The sequence below is a fragment of the Callospermophilus lateralis genome, chromosome 12 (assembly GCF_048772815.1).
Source record: "Callospermophilus lateralis isolate mCalLat2 chromosome 12, mCalLat2.hap1, whole genome shotgun sequence".
NCBI lineage: Eukaryota > Metazoa > Chordata > Mammalia > Rodentia > Sciuridae > Callospermophilus > Callospermophilus lateralis.
The window spans coordinates 68589938-68612662 of NC_135316.1; the positions used below are offsets into that span (position 1 = coordinate 68589938).

At 37.1% G+C, this 22725-nt stretch overlaps 1 pseudogene; it reads left to right on the plus strand.

The window, feature by feature from the left end:
• Nucleotides 1-1734: 1734 nt before the first annotated feature.
• Nucleotides 1735-8309, plus strand: LOC143411767 (purine nucleoside phosphorylase LACC1-like; annotated as a pseudogene).
• Nucleotides 8310-22725: the final 14416 nt, after the last annotated feature.

The following is a 22725-nucleotide window of genomic DNA, read 5'->3' on the forward strand; positions in this document are numbered from 1 at the left end:
TAACCAATCGTCCCCTAGAGGCCCATGCCTTGAACCTGGAGGGGACAAGTCCTAAGAGGTAACCTGACAGGATCCGGCCTGGGCTCCATAAACCAAGTGTCCCCGCCCCACTGCTGGCTCAGAGGGTCATCGGGAAGCGCCAGCTGCGGGGAGTTCCAGTCCGCTCAGGGGACTCGCCCGCAGCCCGGACTCCTGCCCTCCGCGCGCTCGCGACCCCAGGGCCGCCATTCCCGCCGCCCGGCCCTCACAGGACCCGCCGTTCCCTCCTGGCGACCGCTCCACGGCGCCCCCGCTCCCGCCGCCCCCTCTCCGGGTCCGGAGTGCCCGCCTCGGGCCCGCTGATCCGCCTGGCTCCGCCAGAGGGTCCTCCGCGGCTGCGGCTCCTGACTGGGAACTGCTGAGCTGCGGCGGGCGCTCGGCGTGGACCGGTCCCAGGAATCCCCGGCCCCCATCCTCTGCCATCGGGTTTCCACCCGGAGCGGACGCGGAGGTTGCTGGGGCGCCAGGGCGCGGTGAGGGGCAAAGGTGCGTGGGGCCCGCGGCTTCCGGGTTTCGGGCGGACTCGGGGCGCGGGAGGGAGGCTGCGGGTCGTGGCCGAGCTGCCTGCAGACAGGCCGACAGCCGAGGTGAGGCGCGAGAAGGGGAACCGCGCTGCTGCGAGTCTGTCCGCAGGTCCCAAAGCCCTAAGCGGGCGGGAGCGGTCGGTGGAGCAGCCGGGCAGGTGCGGAGCTGCCGCCCTTGCTCTGGAGCCGAGCGCCACACAGTGGACAGGGACTCCGCGGTGACAGACATGCCGCGTGGGAATCCGTGGTGTCCAGCAAAGGCGGGTGGCCACCCTCTCACAGCTGTGGAAATGAAATTCGGCGGGAGCGGAGAGGACGAGGGGCGGCGGGAGAACAGGGTCGGGGCAAAGGGGTCACCCAAAGCGTCACCAGGGAGGGACCCTTAACCCCGCGTGGGCTGAAGGTGAGGAGTTGGGCGCCAACCAGAATAACCAGGTGGGTAGGAAGCGCCTGGGATCCAAGTGGCGGCCGCTTCCGTGATCCTTGCCCACAAGGCACACACTGAGGGAAGTCCCTTAGCCCTTGGCTTTCATCCCACAAAACTTCGATTTTCAGGTTAAAATCTTAAACTTAAGGCCTCTCTGGGTTTCATATGAGGGGATGTGACCCAATTTAACAATTATGGAGAACCAATGATAGAGCGCGTAGATTGACACCCTGTAATTAAAAAAAAAAAAAAAAAAAAAACAGGACTTTCTAAGGCAACAAGTAATTTTCTACTGAAACTTGCTATAAATATAAAGAAAATAAAGCAGAATTATTGTTCTGGAAAGATGTACCCACATGTTCACAAAAAGAATAAAAGATGACTTTGTCATATTTCTCTTATGATTAATAGTGGTCTGTCTTTTCTGGAAGCAGTATAGAGTTACTATTTGGTTACTTAAAAAAAAAAATTTTTTTTTTAGATGTAGATAGACACAATGACTGTATTTATTTATTTTTATGTGGCGTTGAGGATCAAACCCCCTGCTTTACACTCTACCACTGAGCCACAACCCTAACCCTATTTTGAGGTCAAGATAATTATTCTTTTTTTTCCAATTCACCACAAATTTCTGTTGTAACTGTAAGAAAATTGATATTATTTTGTATTCTTACTTGTGCCATTTTTTTTTCAGGTAATTTGGCACAGAAATCTTCTTTGAAAAACTTTGTGTACTATTGAAGGATGGCAGATGCAGTTTTGATTGATTTCTTTGATTTGAAGTTGAACTGTCAGGAAAACTGCCCTGAGACATATTGAAGACATTGAATGCATCTAATACCCAAGGCCAAGTTCCTTTGCATAATGGGTTGCAGTAACATGAGCTGTGATAATTGTGAACTGGAAAAAGAAATGGATAGTTAGCTCTCTGGAGAGAATTTGAGACAGTTAATAATCCCAGCATCAGCTGCCTCTTTGTGTACCATTAAGCAAAAACTAGATGAAAAAAATCTGAAGAGCATTAAGGCAATTGTACCTGCACACAGGAAAACCTTAATGAAGGCTTTTATTAATCATCTCTTCACTGAGGTTTACAATTTTGAGTTTGATGATTTATAGATGACTTTGAGGGATGGCCTTTTGAAACAGTCCATGAGATAACCACAATCATAGCTCATGAACTAGAAGAAATCCAGAGTGAAATAGAAACATATTTGAGAAATCTGCCAGCACTGAAAGGAGAATTAACTATTATCACATCTCCTTTGGTCCCAGGTATATTCAACATTCTCTGTTGTTTTTCTGTATATGTAAAAATCCAGTCTTTCTTCAGAAGTTGCTCACCTCTCCCCACCCTTTCTTTTGTTCACTTATTGTTTATTAGCATCATTTGCAATGTGTGTTATGGATGGCCTTGTGGGTCAGGGGTGACAAGGGAAGACTCCTTCAAAGCCATACTAAATAAGCAAATTTGTTCTAAACAAATTTACCTTTAAGCAAATTTCCCAGCCCTTCCTTACAATGCGATTTATAACACTGGAAATCTTATTTAGAAGTTCTGAAACATCAACTCATTAATACTTTCACAGAAGGGTGAAATTTAAAATAGTCAATCTTCCTTCTTGGTTAGACAGTATTTACTGTGAGCTGTGTGCTGTTGGTACGAAAAAGACAGGTGAGACAGAAGATAATCTTTGAAGAGCAGTAATCCCATATGGAAGGTAAACAGCAGTAGGTAATAAGAACATATGGAGGTACAAAGTGCTGCCAAAATTAGAAGCCAGATAAATTAGAGCTAGTTGAAGTGATCAGGGAGATCTGCTGGAGAGACTGGCTTTTGTAATGCTTTGTAGTCTTTTGGAGAGCATCTTTTTAATCCTCATTACATGTCTTCAACAGATATTTTCATACATGGTTTTACTACAAGAACAGGTGGGATATCTTATATACCAACTCTTAGCTCCTTCAATCTCTTTAGTAGTTCCAAACAAAAAGATCTCAAGGTAGTTGTTCAAGAAAATGTATGTAGGTTGGCAAATACTGCAGGATTTAATGTAGAAAATTTTTATCAAATAAAGGTAAAATTTTGTTTCATATTTTGAACCATATTTTTAGACCATACCAGTAACTACATCGATTTTAATTAAACTCTTTCACATTTGTTTCTGGTGTCTCAGCTAAAATTTTAGTAGTTGTTTTTCTTAGATTTATGTATCATAACATAAAGATCAATTTTATGAGATTTATAAATGTCGTGAATATATATTTACATAAATCTCATAATATATATTTATTTGAATCTCAGTTTTTTTCATATAGAGCTCTTCAATTCTAAAAGTATGGTTAATTCTTAGTAGAGTAACACTGTCCTTTTTGATATAGAAGAAAGATTACTGAATTGTAGGAAAGAAAAGCCATTATTTTCTAAAAACTAGCATCATAATTAAGGAATAATATCTTGTTCCTTACAAAATTCTAGCTTCATTTAAGTCTAGGAAAAATAAATGTAATATTAATTTGATAGTTAATTTAAGTTCTTTATTAAAATGTTAAATGTCTACTTTTTGGAAGACTAGTACCCATTTGTCGTATGAGGTATTCAAGATGAACTTTATTGAACTCTTAAGTGTTAAAACCCAGTTTCCTTTGAATAAAACATGCAGATTTGCTGCATTTAGTATTTTGTATTGAAATGATAGTCTTATTGAATTCTAGTAATTTATGCTGGTTACATAATTTTATGCTGAAATAAGTACTTTCAGAAATGCTTATGTTATGAGAAACCCCATTTTCAAAATCTTTTTATCATGTATCTTTGGTATCAGACTGATCATTCCAATGAAGTCTGGATTATGGGAAGGGAGGAGCCTGGATCTTATGATGGAATAACCTCAAACCAGAGAGGAATCACAATAGCAGCTCTTGGTGCTAACTGTATATCTATAGTTTTTGCAGATCCTGCCAAAAATCATGTGGAGTTGCTTACTCTGGTAAGTATATTAATTAAGCATTGAGAATTTTCCTGAATTTTTAGTACGGGGGAAAAAATCAATTTTTCTAGTGGGTGTGACAGTTAATTATATTACTTTGTGATCAATGTAATGATAGGGGTGGGGCCTGCGTAATATACTCTTATTATAGGAGCAGATAAAGGGGATATATAAGTCAAATGATAAGAATCAGAGTAGAATTCCCAAAGGAGATGGTCCCTAGGTAGATTCCTGAGGAGTCTTTAGGTTTTGGCTAAGTGTCAGTGTTTGTAAGCAAGGATATTATTAACATTAGAGGGTAAGATAATCCTACTGTGCCCTTAAAAGTATCTTTGGCCCTTGCAATTCTTAATGCCAGTAGCACCCCCAGTCATTGTAATAATCAAACAGCAACCTTCCATGATTGCCTAAGTACTGCCTAGGGACATGGTGCTGCCTCTGTTTGGGAACCCTTGATATCCAGGCACCAGAGAGTAGGAATATCAGGCATGGTGTAGAAAGTAATTCACGCAGATGCAGCAACAGATGTAAAAATGAGTTGAAAAAAACAAGACACGTTTGGAAAACTGCTTTTAGTTTAAATGACTACATGTATTTAACCATAACTGTTGCTGAAGAGCACAGATGTACTTTCAGACGCTGTACTAAGGTTACAGAATTTTTTTGTGTGAATATATTTGAAAATAATATTTAGATTTTCCTGTGGTTATGATTCTATGTGGAATGAGAAATGACGTTTTGAATTCCCTTTTAGTTGTAAATCTGTGGCTTTGATATTTAGACCATAAAGAAGAAAGTGAAATTTTTCTTTTGACCTAGCTAAATTAATGGAAGTGGTTGAGAAGTCAGTTTTATCATACGACATTGTCAAAGTTATTTAAGTTTTGAATCTCAGTTCTTGGTTTTAAAAAGGAAATATTATTTACTAATAATGTTTTGAAATGTTTAGTTTTAAGATCTTTAAGATGAAGCAGTCAAAATGAAGTTCTAAAAGAGCACTTTCACATTATAATTAAGTTAACCTTAAAATAGGATTCAATTGGATGCATTATGAACTTATTATTTTATCAAATATCAGAAAGTATAAAATTCTTCTATATGATTAATTTAATAAAAATTCCTCAGCCAGATGTATATTTTTGCATATTCATGTCCTTCAGGAAAGAAACAAATAGAGAGGGGATGAATAAATTATAGGTGTGTGAATAATTAAGAAAGGCCTCCAAGGCAAAGAGATGCTCTTGTCCATATAAAAGCAGTCAGCACCAAGAGCTGCTCTTGTGACCCCTCTCTGGTTTGAGGTTATTCCATCATAAGTTCCAGGCTCCTCCCTTCTTGTCCCTATTAAAAAGCCTTCTTTTTAGCTCAGAATGCTTTTTTATAGTTGCTTTCTTCTGAATTTCAAATGTAGCTCAAAATCATCATGTTAAAAATGCAATATGTTTTTCCTAAAGCCTTCTCTACCACATTGATTTCCTATTTTGGCTACTGATAATCTCATCCACTTATTTAACTAGAATCTGATATTTCATTCTGTTCTTCCCATAACCACATATTCAGTGGGTTCCCAGCAGAAGTTTAATTTATCATCTAAATATTTCTTCCTTTCATCTTCTCCTTCCTTTATTTAGAAAGATTGATCTCTTCACCTGAGTGTTTAGTTTTAGAAGCATATACATATGGAGTGCTGAAGGAAGGAGTAAGGGGGCTCCTCACTGTCCAGCTAAATCAGCTGAATCTAACTCCCAATAAAGGGAATAAAGGAAAAAAGAAACATTGTTTAGTTTTTGTCTTCCAGAAGTAGATGAGAGCAGGAGTGAAGGAAATGGTTTAATCTTAGAATTCCACAGGATTCAGTAAAGAGAGGAAGAAAAGTAAAACTGGGACGTTTGTAAAAGGGAAACTTAATTGAAATAGACTTGTTTTACGTGTAGAAAATAAGGTAGAAATGAAAACTACAAAATACTGCTGAAAGAAATGAAAGAAGAAACAAACAAATGGTAAAGAATGCCATGTTCATGGATTGGAGGACTTAATATTGATGTCAGTATTACCCAAAGTGGTCTACAGATTTAATGCAATCACTACAAAGTCTCAAAGGCACTTTTTTCCTAAATAAATCCATTCCAAAACTTGATTGGAATCTCAAAGAGCTCCTGATAGTTACAATAATCTCAGGGGGAAAAAAAAAAGGAACAATGTTGAATGACTCACACCTCCAAAAACAGTATGACAATTCCTCAATATTTCAAAATAAAATTGCCATATGATTTATCAACTATATTTCTGAGTATTCATGTAAAAGAATTAAAAGCAGAATCTAAAAGACATATCCCACCCCATGTTTATAGCAACATTATTCATAATACCTAAGAGGTGGAAGCAAACTAAACATCCAGTGACTTCACTTATATGAGTATCTAGACAAATAAAATTTGTAGAAACAAAGAAGAATTGTGACACCAGGGACAGAGGGAAAGGAGAAATTAGTTATTTAATGGATATAGACATTCACATTTGCAGAACAAAAAAGTTCTGCTGGAGATTGGTGTAAATATACTTAATACTACTGAATTGTACACTTAAAATGGTATATTTTTATATGTTCTTACCACAATTAATACTTTAAAAAGAGAGAAGACTAAGATGGTATAAACCTGGTGGAAATGAAGCATATATTACATTTTTTAAAGAAAAAAAGACAATGACTCTCATTAAATAGCTATTCCATGTCATGTATTTTTTAATAATATATCTCATTTTTAAAAAAGTACTATGTGTAATAATTATGTGAATCTATTCATTTTTAACTTAGACACGAATTGAGTTGAAATTTTATGTTTTAATTTTTCTTATCTCTTTTTCTTTCTATTTACCAGGCTGGAAAGGTACTTTATTAGGTGTTACTATGGCTACAGTGAATGTTATGATAGCAGAATATGGCTGTAGCTTAGAAGACATTATGGTTGTACTGTGGTCTTCAGTAGAACTTGCTGTTTTATTCTTCCCAGGGAATCAGCAGACACATTTCATAATCTTCATCCTGAATGTGTATGACTTTTTAACTCACCCAGTCCCCATATTGACATCCGTAAAGCCACCAGGTATGTGTGATTTCACTGTGGAAATGCAAGTTTGATTATTGTTTATTGATTATGAGATGAAAATTATTTTAGAGAATAATTGCTAACTCCAAGAAGACAGGTGGCAGATTACACTGCAGTATACACTACACAAAAACTCATTTTAAATATAAAATCTGTCCTCAACATGTTCAAATGACATAAAATTTCTTCTCTGGTAATCTCTTATTGATTTGAAAGTGAAGGAAGAAAGAGTTGGTCTTGAAAAAGACCCAGTTTCTACTTAAAGTTAACTGGCATTTACTTGACATTATAGTCATTTCTTGGGTAAACGCTCTAGAATATAAAAACATTTAGAAAACTAATATTTTAGAATTGTTCATATTTTCTAATTAATTGGAAGGATATATTTCTTAGAAAAATATTAGGTAATATAAATACATAGCCATTTTTGTGGTCTCATGTATGTTTAATTAAAAATTTTGCTTTTAATATCTATTAAAAAATACTTGTTATTTCTACAAAGGAAAATTAATATCTGATTTGAATTGTGTTCCTATTCCAGTCAGTAAAACCTTGCCCAAATTCTGCCTCATTTAACACATAAGCATAAAGGATTAGAATTGATTCTTGATGTGAATTTTCATATAAGTATCACTAATTTTCATGCATATTTCATAGTGAAGCAAGTTTTCAGTGAAAAATACAGTTAATAAAGAAGAAAGGAGACCAGATGGTTATATGACTAAAAAGCACACTCTATCTAAATCAAATGAATTTTGGTTAAAAATACTCTTGTAATTTGAAAAATTTCTTCTTAAGTAAGCCCTTGATTTTGATTATAAAATTCTGTAACTAGATTATATCTATAGGACAGTATGGAAGTTCATACACTTAATTTATAAACTTAGGTGATAAAAATCTACCATTTCTTAACTAGTCCTTGTTGTGTACATAAGTAACAATTTGCATTATTCCTACCAGATTTTTTATAGAACTCTTTTATATCGTTGTACATACTGTTTTCATATTTCTTTGGCATTTCGTAAAATAAATGCTTGCTCTCTTTCGAAAAATCTTTATCCTATGGATTCTTCTAGAACAAGGAGGAATTTTTCCACAGAATATTCACGACCTGAACCAGGATCTTAACCTCTGTACATCTTGCCACCCTGACAAGTTTTTCTCCCATGTCCGAGATCACCTTAATTTTGGCACACAGATTGAGTTCATATCGATTAGATAATGAGGTACTGGGTTCTCCCTTCCCTCTCCAGTCTCTCTTGTCTCTTTCTCTGACCCCCTCTCTTTCTCCTTCTTTCTTTTCCTCTCTTCTTCTTCCTCTGTCAGCCTTTTTCTCCCCATATTTAAAAAAATAATTAAGTATACTTAATTTTACCCCTTTATCCCTAGAAAAAGAATCGGTTTTTCTTTTCTATTGATTTCTTTTCTATTGATACCATAGTAGAAGAAAAGTTCATTTCCAGTAACATACTCTATTATAAAAATGAGCCATTTCTTTTCCTAGTTAGTGAATGAATAATCAGGCAGGCTTAAATTAAAACTACTAAAATAAACTGATTTTGTCTTTAAAAATAACTAAATGTATGTAAGTTCTTATGTTTACTATGTTCTTGATATCTGTACATTCCTATCATATCATCTTTATGCCTTTTTAAAAAAATTTTTTGAAATGACATCTTTGTATAAGATCTTAAGTTCTAGAATGAAAAGAAATCCACAATATACAATTTGAATTAGTTCCAGCTATATTTCCAGCTGCTATCTATAGTAGAGTTGACCAGATTTTTCTTTAAAGGGCCAGATAATAAATATTTAATGTTTTGTGTGACATTCAATCTCTGTCTAAATTACTCACCTCTGTCACTAAGGAGCAAAAGCAGACTCTGACAGAACAGAAGTAAGAGTGTCTGTGTGTCTGTTAAACTTTTTTTTTAAAGCAAAAAACAGGTGAGGAGCTACATTTTGCTCACAGGATATAGTTTGCTGACACCTCACACACAGTCGTAGAGTGAGGTTGAAGGTAATTTGAAGGTAATTTCATTAAAATAGTATTTGTTAGATTTTTTTAAGAGTTATACAAAAATATTTTATGACATTGATTTAACACTGCCTGTTTAGCATATATGCAATTTCCCTAAAGTTGCTTTTTATTATATTAATATTATGTTCAGACTTTACAATATCTTTACATTTTTAATATGTAAAAAATTAATAGACATTATGATTCTTATCTTGATACTCTAATCGTGCTAGTAAAGGTCTTATATTTTGTTTCTGTGTATTTTGCACATATTTGATTGGATTTTTTAAAAAATACTTTTTAGTTATAGATGGATGTAATATCTTTATTTTGTTTATTTATTTTTTCATGTGGTGCTGAGGATCTAACCCAGGGCCTCACATGTGCTAGGCGAGCACTCTATGGCTGAGCCACAGCCCCAGCCCTTAATTTTAATTTTAAGGCTGAGACAGCAGGAGCACAATTTCAGGGTTAGCCTCAACAACTAAGTGAGGCCCTTAGCAACTCAGTGAGACCCTGCCTCAAAATGAAAAATAAAAAAGGCTGGGGATATAGTTCAGTGGAAAGCGCCTCTGGGTTCAATCCTCAGTACAAGAAAGAAAGACATTATAATGATAACTGACAAAAAAATCAGTATAATGTTTTACAGATGAGAATGATTCTTTGGTATAGCCTATTGAAATGAGGAATAGCTTCTGCTCAGTTTAATATTTACTGGATACTCTCTTTGTCAGATATTGTGCTACCCAAAATGAGTAAGACTTTTCCCTTTGGGCCTACTGCAGTAGAGGAGATGAACACTTTCTGAACTACAACGTTCTTTTAATAACAGTAGAAGGAAAGGTATGAGAGAAGGCAAGACACAGACAGTATTACAGAGAAAATGACATATGAATAGACCTAAAATAAAGAACAACCATAATAGGTAGAGGGAACACCATGATCCAGGGCATTTAGTTTATAACATGTTCTAGAGAGAGAACAGTGTGGGCAGAGTTAGGAGTGGAAAAACAGGTTGGAAATAGATTAGCAAGGTCTCAAATGCCATGTTGAAGAGTTTGGACTTTATTTTCCAGATAGTGTGTGAGCATCAAAAGTAGAGGAATGTTTTAATTTCCTTGTCATCCATTCACAGGACGGATTCAAATTTTGAGAGACACAAACCAGAGAGATTAGATAAGAAGCAGTGAATATATTTCAAAAAAGAAATAACTAAGCCCCAATGAAGATGTTAAAAGTTAAAATGGAAAAGAGAATAGATGCATTAGAGAGACACTTCAGAGATGGAATCAATAGATTATGTGAATAGATCATGGAAATGAGAAGGGTGCAAGAGTGGAGAAGTCACTGATGACTCTAGAATTTTTGTTCAACCAACTACCATGAGTGGTAACAAAGGAAGGGAGGAGGTTTTGGAGAAGGGAGAAAGTTTCACTTCAAACAGAAAAAAGACCATGCAGATGGAAATATTTCGAAGGTACCTTGAGACAAACACATGCATTTAGAAGCTGGCTATGGGGAGATGATGCCTGACTCTGTTGGAGCAAGCTGATCATCTAAGAAAAAAATATGGTGAGCAATATAGAGGTGCAAGGATGGAATCTCATACAACACCTGCATTTGAACAACAAGAAACTGAACCAGTTACAAAAAATAATTATAGAAATAAATAGGGTATTGCTGTTTTGAAGGAGCCAACATAGTTATGAGAGGTGCTTAAAAAGAAATCTTCATGGATAAAATAAAACAAAAGCTGAGAAGAAAAACTAATGGATTAGCTGTGTTGAAGCTGTTCTGCAGGCAGTGGTGGCCAGGTCAGATGATGGTGCTTTGAGGAAGAGGAGGCATAGGTGTCCATTCTTTGATAATATTTGCTTGAGATGAGAAAAAGCTAAGAACTACATCTTGAAGGAAGATATATATATATATATATATTAGATAGATAGAAACACACACACACATACACACACATACATTTTTGGTTGAATTTATTTGTAGGCTAAAGAGAAATGTTAAACTTCATTTAATTTGGGGAAGTATTTTAAATGTAAGTTATATCTTTAAAAGATTTTGTAAATTTCACACATGTATTTCCTACACGTAGATAATATAATAACAGCAGATATCTTTTTTTTTTGGTATTGGGGATTGAATACCAAATACTCAGGAGCACTGGGCCACTGAGTCACATCCCTAGCCCTACTTTGTATGTTTTATTTAGAGACAGGGTCTCACTGAGTTGCTTAGCACCTTGCTTTTTTCTGAATCTAGCTTTGAACTTGTGATCTCCTGCCTCAGCCTCTCAAGCCACTGGGATTAAAAGCATGTGCCACCACACCCAGCTTAGATATCATTTTTTAAAATATATACAAAGGACTTTCATATTTATTACCTCATTTTGCCTTTACAGCTACTATGAAATACATAGGTGTTTGCCCTTTTATTCAGATGGGAAACTGCACTGAGGTGGAGTTCAAAATCATGTAATTTGTAACGTGTGTGTGTGTGTGTGTGTGTGTGTGTGTGTGTGTTAGTAGAGATTGAACTCAAGAGGGGCTTTTACCACTGAGCCACATTCCCAGACCTATTTTAACTTTTGTTTTGTTTGTTAAATTTTGAGACAGGGTCTCACTAGGTTGCTTAGAGCCTCACTAATTTGCTGAGGCTGGCCTTGAACTTGTGACCCACTTGCCTCAGCCTCCTGAGCCCCTGGAATTGCAGGGGTATTTGCTTCCCCTAAGATAAGATTTGAACACATATTTCATATCTCCAAATCTTCATTCAGATTTTATTGTTAATTAAAGATATCTAAATTTTATGTTCAACTTTCTGTTAATATCATTTATTCATACATTCAGCCAAAATTTTGTTAAGGTACTACTAGGATAGGTTAAAAACGTATAGTTGCAACCCCCAAGATGTTTCATATAGTGAAAACTGGTGATCAATAGACCAGCAGTTTCAATACTGTGTTTGTAGGTTGCCACAACTGGATACTGTGGGAGGCCATCCTTGCATGTGATTTGAGTTACTTCCCTGGCTGGGCGAGAGGTGCTTATGCATATCTTGTGTCCAGAGATTTTCCCACCCTTCTCAGGTCTGAGGGCTTGTCCGTGTGGAGGTGTGTCTGGCCATTACCCCGAAGACCCAATCACCCCTGACCTTGGGACACTGCCCCTTTTAATCTTCATTGGATGGGATTTTCCCCAGAATTTTTTGTTCCCCAATAAAAGTCCACTCCCTGCCGTGTTCTCTCTCTCTCGCTAGCCTCTTCAGTAAACCTCGCTACCATCATAGGTGGCTGGAGGCTGGAGCTAGGAGGAGCCGTCCTGGAGGTGGTTTAAAGGTAACTAGAGTCTTGTCTCTTTAGTTCAAAATTCCGTAGATATTTCTCACATTTCAAACCTTCATTCATGAAGTTGGTGCTGGTCGCAGGCTAAATTTGGTGCCCAACGTGGGGCACATGAGTTAAATCGTCTAGGTTGAGTTGGAAAACACACTATAGAAATTTAGAAATTGTGACAGTTTTTAGGGTCTAGGAGGTACCAGGCAGTTTTGGAGCTAAGGGACTTTAAAGAATTAATATTCTACCAAAAAGGACATGTATTTGACCATTTTCGAGACAATAATTAATCAGAAGGGAAAGCAGGTCAAAAGGACCCAGTTCCTACAATTTTTAAAAATTGTTGGTGAATTCTGTCCTTGGTTTTGTGACCAAGATTCACCAAATTTACATACATGGTTCAAATTAGAAAGGAAGTTACATAAAGTTTGTCTTTCTGATAAATTACCTGGCAATACTGAAAATATTCAAAAGGTTTGGACTGCATTAGAGATTTGTCTTTTTGATTACATGGGCCAAAGTCCTTGGCCCCCTGAAGATCTATTGAAAGGTATTCAGAGAGCCATTAAGTTTATTGAAATGGAAAAATTGCCTGAGGCTAAGGGAACCTCTTTTCCTTTAACCAGACTAAAGATAAAAACAAACCCTATTCAGGCAAAAAAACTTGGCACAAAGCCCAAAGCAAAAAAACTTAGCTTTGCCTGAACCAAGCTGGAGTAGTCCAGAGGAAAACCATAGAGAGGATAGCCTCTGGAGGGATAGAGAATTTCTCTCCGGGAGAGGAAAATCCAGAGAAATTCATAGAGAGACAGACAGTCCTCCTCCTCCTCCTCCTCGAAGTTGAAGGTCAGAATCAAGCTGGTGATGGAGAAGGGCTCACAGTCTGAGGGAGAGGACTCAGACAATTACCAGGGAAGGAATTACCAGGGAAGTCCAGGAATTACCAGGGAATTTTAACAGATTATATCTAATGGGGCCTACTCTGGCCATTCAAATTCAGCTGCTTCCTGTTAGAAGGACAAATTTTTACAGGTAATCTGAACTGGCGATGACCTTCCTTACTCAGCTACAGTGGGGAGTTAAAAAGGCGCAGGAAGCCGGGGAAGACATTAGTGGGTTTCAACTTTTCCCAGTTTTTTTTTTTTTATATTTATTTTTTAGTTGCAGTTGGAAACAACACCTTTATTTCACTTGTTTATTTTTGTATGTGGTGCTGAGTTTCGAACCCAGGGTCTCACACGTGCAAGGTGAGTGCTCTACCACTGAGCCACAACCCCAGCCCCATCAACTTTTCCCAGTTTTTGAACAGGTTAACAATCAAGACCAGTGTGCTAGCATCCATGTGATAATTCCATTTAAAACTATTAAGGAATTAAAAAATGCTTGTGATGTTTACCGTACTAATTTTCCATTTGTACAGAGCTTGCTTGAAACAATTTGCAGTCAGCCGCTCCTACCGAGCGACTGGATTTCTATTGCTTGAGTGGTGGAGATTTTTTGCTTTGGATGGTCTTATTTGACTGACTTTTGCTCAGGGCAGGCAGAAAGAAACCGAAGGCAGGATATTCAAACACCAGTGGACATGTTTTAGGAATGGGTGAATTTATCGATTTGGAAAGACAGCTAAATTATGAAATTACAGTGTACGATCAGATTACTGTGTGTACTAAACTTGCCTGGCCCCAAATTGCCCAGGGACCAATCTAGCTTAGTTCTGAGTAAAGTTAAGCAGGGTACCAATGAACTCTATTCTGACTTTGTCGCATGGCTTTCCAATCAATTGGAGACCCAGGTGCTTGTGAGTTTATTGTTAAACAGCTAGCATTTGAAATGCAAACAAATTTTGTGAAGATGTTCTTAGACCCCATAGAAAGAAGGGAATGGTTTCAGAGTTCATTCATTTGTGTTCTCATATTGATCCAGCTCATTTACAAACTTTTACTCTCGCAGTGGCTTTAAAACAAACTTTCCAGATCCAAATATCAGTACACCGATCTCGCGGGCAATGTTTCAATTGTGGAAAAAGTGGCTACTTTTCGTGAAACTGTATTGTCCACCATTATAAGCCCAGAGCTCCCCCTGTTACAAGTAATCGATATTGTAGAGTTAGAGACCACATGGCAGGGGAAGAAAGCGACCAAGATGGGGTCAACCCCCCTGCATTTTGGCCTCCAAAAATCTTCCGGTCAGCCCATCCCCAGGCCGGAAAAAACAGGGGAACCAGAAGAGAGGTCACACAGCCTAACATCATCACAGCCGACCATGGGGAGCTGCCATTTTTACCGGCATGAAACTCACAAGCGGTTCCTTTACAACCATCAGTAGTAGTTGAATTGATTCCTGAGGAAGGACCACAGCAAATCCCTACTGGGGTTTTCGGGCCACTCCCTAAAAAAAAAAAATCGGGTTAATTTTGAGATGTAACAATTTAAAAGAGGCCATCGAGGTGATACCTGGAGTGGTGGATTCTTGTTTTGAGGGAGAATTAAATGTTACTGTAAAACCAAATTATGCCATCCAGCTTACTCCTAAAAACATCATAGCTCAATTAATTCTTTTACTCTGTATTTCCGATGGATACCTGTTGGGAAAACATATAACGGCAGCAGCACCCCAGAGAACAACCCCAGCATGGCGTCTAACGACCCTCTTTCTCCTCTTTGTTTCTTTCACTGGCGCGAAACATTCCTGCTGGCGCCAGTGTTCAAACCCTGCTGGTGGGAAGCCTTAGCCCCAATTAGAATTAACTTCTTCGGCACCGGAACTGACATATGGAAGAGCTTGCCAATAAGCGGGTGACGTGTTATCTACCTCAGCCCTGTGACCTCTCCTTAAACCTATATAAACACACAGCCTTTTGTAATAAAGCGGAAACCTCTTTGGTGATCTGTGTCGTGTGGTGCGGCGTCTTCCAGTCTTACAACACCCACAAGTAAATTCAGCTTCCAAACCACCAGACAGAGAATACTGGTCTCAGTTAGTGCAGCAAGAGCGCCCCTTACTGGAAGTTAAAATTAATCATAAAAAGTTCAAATGCATAGTGGACACAGAAATGGACAAATCAGTCCTGTCCAGTCATTTCTGGCCTAAGAATTGGCCTTTGCATATAGCCCCAGATAACTTAAAAGGAATTGGACAAATCTCACAGCCTGCTCAGAGTGCTCTTTCTGTATCTCCATTGGGAAGATCCTGATGGGAATAGTGGAGTTTTTAAACCTTATGTGTTAGAATCTTTACCAGTAAATCTGTGGGGAAGAGATATACTAAACAAAATAGAATTATCATTAATAACTCCAAATTCTATGAGATCATGAGATCGTCTGAGGAAATTAATCAAGGGTTTCCCCCAGAGATAATGAAAGAAATTATCAGAACGAATATCTGCTTACAAACCAGTCTCCTTGACAGAGACTAGTAAATACTTCAGACCAAAATTTTTACTAGGGGCCCTGAGTGTCTCCCTGATCCAAAAGACAGGGAAAAAAATCACTTTGGCTCACAGAAGAGCATATATGGATTTCTCAGTGGCCCATCTCAGGGGGAAAAACTTAAGATATTCATGTGTTAGTTGAGGAACAACTTCAGGCTGCTCATATAAAATCAATGCTTAGTCCTTGAAACACCCCCATTTTTGTTATTTAAAAAAAGTCAAGTAATTGGGGTTTACTACAAGATTTAAGGGCAATAAACCATGCAATTCAGCCTATGGGATCATTGCAGCCTGGACTTCCTTCTCCTACAGAAATTCCTTTAAATTATAGCTTAATGGTGATATATCTAAAACATTGGTTTTTTCTCAACAAGGTTGCATCCTGAGGATTATAAAAGTTTGCTTTTAGTATCCCAACAATTAATTTTAAAGAACCTGTTAAGAGATATTGCTGGAAGGTTTTGCCTCAAGGAAGGTGTAATAGTCCAACTTTATGTCAAAAATTTGTGGTCAAGTGATAACTCCTATAAAAAATAACTTTCCTGATGCATATATTATTCATTTCATGGACGATATATTATTGGCTCATACTAATCCAGAAGTACTTTCCGAAATTTTTACTCAGAGATTTCACTTACAGCAATAGGTTTGTGCATTGCTTCTCAAAAGATACAAAAGATGCCTCCCTTTAAATATTTAGGTCAGATAATTAATTCAAGGATGTACAATCTATCCTCAAAATCTACAGATAAAAGTTAAGGAGTTATGTACCCTTAATGATTTTCAAAAACTATTAGCAGATATCAATTGGCTAAGGCCATCCTTAAAACTAACTACTTCTGATTTAAGTCCTTTATTCCAGATATTACAAGGAGATCCTTCTCCAACTTCTTCTCATCAACTGACAATAGAGGCTATTCTGTTCAACAAAATAATTGCTTTTTCAAGCTTCTAGTTTATGGCAAATAGCCTTTGCTGATTTTCCTGGTCAGATAGAAAGTCATTACCCTTGTCGTGAAGTTATTCAATTTGCATCAATAACACCACTTATTTTTCCAAAGATTGTAAGTGCACAGCCCATAGATGGAGCCCTAACAGTGTTCACTGATGGTTCAAGCTCAGGTAAAGCAGGTTTTTATAGCCATATTCACACAGAGGTAATACAAACCTCATATACTTCTGCCCAAAGAGCAGAGCTACAAGCTCTCATTTGTGCCTTAAATTACTTTACAAATGAGCCTATTAATATTTATTCTGACTGCTTATATGCAGTCGGAGTTACTAAAAATATTGAAACTTTAGTTATTGGATATACCTCATCACAGGAGCTATTTAAATTATTTCATAATCTACAAAAGGCGGTGCAAATGCAAAAATACCCATGTTTCATAGGACACATACAAGCTCACACTAATCTTCCAGGACCTTTAACTTCAGGTAATAACAAAATTGATAAATTGGTAGCTATTTGTCAACAGATGTCTCCATATGATTGTGCACAAGCTTCACATTCTTTACATCATCAAAATGCTTCTAGTTTACATTAAAAATTTAATATTACCAGAAAACAAGCTTGTCAAATTATAAGTCACTGCCCTAAGTGTGTTTTTCACACTCCATCTCTGTCATCAGGGGTAAATACCCGTAGATTAAGACCAAATCAAATATGGCAAATGGATATAACTCATATTCTTCAATTTGGTAAACAATTTTATGTACATGTAACAGTTGATACACATTCCAGATTCATTTTTGCCATAGCACGTGCAAAGGAAAATACTCACTATGTAATTTCTCATTGCCTAGCAGCCTTTGCTGTGTTAGGATGCCCTTTACAGATTAAAACACATAATGCACCAGCTTATGTAAGCTCTTCTTTTCAACAATTTTGCCAAGAGTTTCAAATTGACCATAAAACAGGAATTCCTTATAACTCCCAAAGTCAAGCCATTGGGGAACAAGCTCATTTATCTATTAAGCTACAATTACAAAAATTAAAAGGGGGAAATAGGTTTATGACTTCCAAAAATAGCCTCAATCATGCCTTGTTTGTTTTAAATTTTTAAATTTGTGACACAGAAGGTCACACTGCAGCTGAGAGGCACATGTCTTCCATAGCAACAGGCCTTTTAGACCGAATTTTGTGGAAAGACTTACAGAAAGGCCCAGATCCAGGATTATGTGGAGCAGAGATTATGCTTCTATTTTTCCAGAAGGTGCTTGCCATCCTGTCTGGGTGCCTGAACACTCAATCAGACATGGAGGAGATAGAGCAGAGATTCAAATGACTAAAAATTGACCCAGAAAAGCCTTCCCTCAAAAGGAAGAGATATCAAAGAAGAATAAAGATGACCCAGCAAGACCCAGCTGAAAAGCTGATCTCATGGGAACACATGAAAAAGCTGACAACACAAGCTTCATGAATGATTCGACTCTTAGGAAGAAATAAGACCCCATTGATGATGGTAGCAACAGTGATTACCCTGCTGGGCTATCAGGTAAAAGGGAGTCAAGCAGACATTTACTGGACATATTTCCCAGATCCACCCCTGGTACATCTAGCTGTGTGGACTGGAGAATCTATTCCAGTGTTTACTAATAACTCATTCTTGATGGGAGGATTTACAGATGCTCATATTACTCCAAATCATGTGACTAGATTTAATTATTCTGGCTACAGTGCCCAATTACTTTTGTGTTGGTCCCATGATAAACATGCTGGCTGTCTCAGAGTATCATTTGAGGAAAAGACAGCGATTGGGAGACCTAGACTAATTAATCATACTATTTATGGACTTAAAACCTTATACTAGATCAGTGATCAAAATGGGACTTTCCCATAACAAGCCAGTCATTACTGCAAAACTTCCATGAATACCTCATTGTCCTAATAGTTCTACAATAGAAATTGGCACCTTTCCTAGATGGATAGATTGTGTAAATACCTTTCCAGTGCAACATAAGGTGTCTAAAGATAGTGGGTATATTTTAGACTGGTCTCCAATAATTGATAAAAGACAAATTATGAAAAAGTTCTGCTATGACACCTGCAAGATTTGTTAGCAATATTTTGACCTACAGTGAAGGTGGTATTCAAAAAGATGTTTGGCGCTTAATTGCTGCCTCCGAATTCTTACATTTTACATATAGGCCTTTACTGGAATTTGTTGGCAAAAGCTGTAAGGAAGGTTCTTGCTATGACTTATGAGCCTGTGTCTAATCTCCTTACGTTTTAATCATTGGAAATGTAAAAGTTAAATGGATAGATGACAGATATGTTGTAACATGTAACAAATGTAACCTAACCAATTGTATTACTAGATATAATATAGGAAAAGGATTGCTGGTATTTCATCAGCCCTCTTTTGTTTTATTGCCTGCTAATATTTCAGGCCATGGGGCACTGATGCTGGTTTTGAAGTCTTACAACAAATCCATACCCAGCTAGCAAAACCTAGATGTGCCATTGGAATTATAATTGTGGGAATTATAGCCTTGGTTTCTTTCATTGCATCCACAGTCACAGCTTCAGTAACTTTATCTAAAAATGTTCAACATGCAAAATTTCTTAATAATTTAGCCCAAAATACTTCCAAGGCTCTGCACAATCAAATAAATATGAAAGGATTGAGACTAAGTTAAATGCCTTAGAGGTGACTGTTATAGATATAGGTAATGAACTCTTGGCTTTAAAGTTTAAAAAAGGGCTTAAATGCCACTCAGGTTATAAATATATGTGTGTTACAGCTGCCAAGTATAATGCTTCTCTCTGGGATTGGGTATTTGGCAAAATAATAATAATAGCTTGGATCTTTTGGAACTCCATCATCATATCCAAGATACTCAAAATAATAGAGCTGATTTTTCAGATCCTTCTTCTTTAGCTAATCAAATATTAAAGGAATTAAATGGATTTAACCCTGGAAACATTCTTAAACACTCAGCCTGGTACATTATTGCATTGTTCTCTTTGCTGTTAATTCTCTTTTGTGTTGTAATTATAGGATGGCGAGTCTTCAGAGCAAGAGTGCAGAGAGTAAATCATCGCCTGCTTTTTAAAAGAAAAAAAGGGGGAATATGTGGGAGGCCATCGTTGCACATGATTTGAGTTACCTCCCTGGTTGGATGAGAGGTACTTAGGTACATCTTGTGTCCAGAGCTTTCTCCACCCTTCTCAGGTCTAAGGGCTTGTCAGTGTGGAGGCGTGTCTGGCCACTACCCTGAAGACCCAATCGTCGCCCCTGACCTTGGGACGCTGCCCCCCTTAATCTTCATTGGATGGGATTTTCCCCAGAATTTTTTGCTCCCCAATAAAAGTCCACTCCATGGCATATTTTCTCTCTCTCTCTCGCTAGCCTCTTCAGTAAACCTTGCTACCATCATAGGTGGCTGAAGGCTGGAGCTAGGAGAAGCTGTCCAGGAGCTGGTTTAAAGGTAATTAGAGTCTTGTCTCTTTAATTCAAAACTCCCTAGATATTTCTTACATTTCGAATCTTCATTCATGAAGCCAGTGCTGGTCGCAGGCTAAAAGGTACCTTGTTTTGTTTAATTTTTCTGTGCATTCAATACCCAGTGTGAAGTTTTAAAAAAATACATTTCTTACCAATTTAGGGAAGGCATTGAACACAAAGCACAGGATAGAAATTTCAAACTTATGCAAAATATTCTTTTGTTAATGGTAACAATATAGATCAACAAAAAATTTTACTGTTTGAGAAAGGTTGATAATTTATAATTCTTCCCTGTGTGTTATTTTATTTGACATTTATAATTTCAGAGTATTAGGCAGTATGAGCCACATTTCACTATGTATGACAACATTCAAAACACAAATAAAATTATTTTTATTATCTGTTATTTTGGATTATCTGTGTCAAACTGGGTTCTTGTTGTTTTTACTGAGTGAGAAGAATTGATTCAGCAACTCAGAGAACTACTAGATTATTAAATAATCCTATTTTATTGCCTCTAAAGACCCTATAATTCTCAAGCATATAAGTATAGGTTTCTTGGACTTTTAGGTTTCAAAACAATGATTATTTCTAGTGACTTTTTTTTAAAATATAAGCACTGCTTCTAACTGCACATCAGTGATTTTTGTTGCCATTTTATTAGTAAGAGGAATTAAACTTGTAAATCAAATGAATTCATGGCCTGACTTTTATGGAAGTACTAATTATCAAACTGAATTCTAATAGGTCACATAAGACGACCTTGTTCTCTTTATCTAATTATAAATTTCAAATAATGAAGAATTGCATAGTGGCTGTACTCCAGTGCTTTATAAAGCAAAGGGAGGGCTTGAGCACTAGATGGCAGAATTTCTATGAGCATCTCTGCTGTTTCTTTGCATGAAATTGAACCAATCTTATTTAATCTATAATATTCGTGTGGAAAAAAAAGGGGGGAGAGAGGATGGTGTTTAAAATGACTGAATGTATTGTTCTTACTTTAGGCACAACATATTGTACTTGAAGTTGATAAAAGCATTTAGGAACCCTTAATCTTCTGCACAATTGTTAGTAACAACTTTTATGTGAGTTGATATTTTGGGGGAATTCAGAAGAAATTGTGTTATAAAACAAAAACAGAAACTAATGATGAATTCAAAATTTGAAATATAAGAAGACAGTAATATATGAGTTACATTATTTTAATCTCAAAGTGGATTTCAAGTGTTTTCATTTGGTTGTCCTAAATTTATACTTAAAAAAATTTTTTAAGTATAGGTGTACACAAAGCCCTATATTGTTTATTTACCTTTATGCATTGTTGAGGCTCCAACCCAGCCCCCTCAGTTTATACTTATAATGTATCCATCTTAATTTTTTTTGTGAACTCTTAGAGAATGCTACCAATCTATGGAATTCCAGCACTTTTAAAGAAACATTGTTCAGTTATGTTAATCATTGTTCAGTGATTACATGTCTACTGTGTTAAGACAGTTTTTTCATACTTTATTTAGATGCATTTTCTTTGCAGAGAAAGTAATGTTTACATCACATTACCTGTGGCTTGTGCCAGATGTCTGAGGTGAACCATGTCCCTTCTCTATCAGGAACAGGCTCATGTGTGTGTGTGTGTGTGTGTGTGTGTGTGTGTGTGTGTGTTATGCATGGGTCTCTGTGTTTGAAATACAAACAAGAAATGTATATGTGTTAGGTGTGGTGTACAGCCTCATTGTTGTACCTAATGTCAGTTCATATGCACAAACACATTAGCTGCAATTAAATCAGAGATTTCTCCATAAATTTTTTTAAAAATAAATTGTACAGCAAAGAATGGGAAGCATGACAGGTATGCTTACTGGATGTGTTTATGATAACCTGGTCTAGGGAACATACATTTCCATTATAGACAGTGTTTTTAAACTTTGCTTGTGATTTCAAGAATGAGACAGCTGTTGTAAGCAGTGCATTGTTCTAAGCTAGGTCATTGCTTAATGAAGGAAAAAGAAATCTGCCAGTACAGCTTTTTCCAGATTGACACATTTAGTTTGAACCCACAGTGATTACATGTCTACTGTGTTGAGACAGTTTTTTCATACTTTATTTAGATGCATTTTCTTTGCAGAGAAAGTAATGTTTACATCACATTACCTTTGGCTTGTGCCAGATGTCTGAGGTGAACCATGTCCCTTCTCTATCAGGAACAGGCTCATTTGTTTCATCAAATTCTCAGAAGTCTGGAGTGAGTGTTCAAATACCACATTTTATTAAATGATTAAATTTTCCAGCAGACTATAGCTTAAAATATCACATTTCCTTTTCAGCCAGCCACTCCACTCCCCCATACACACCAAATGAGTACTCTCGTTTCATGAGAAATATTTGTAGAAACTAGAT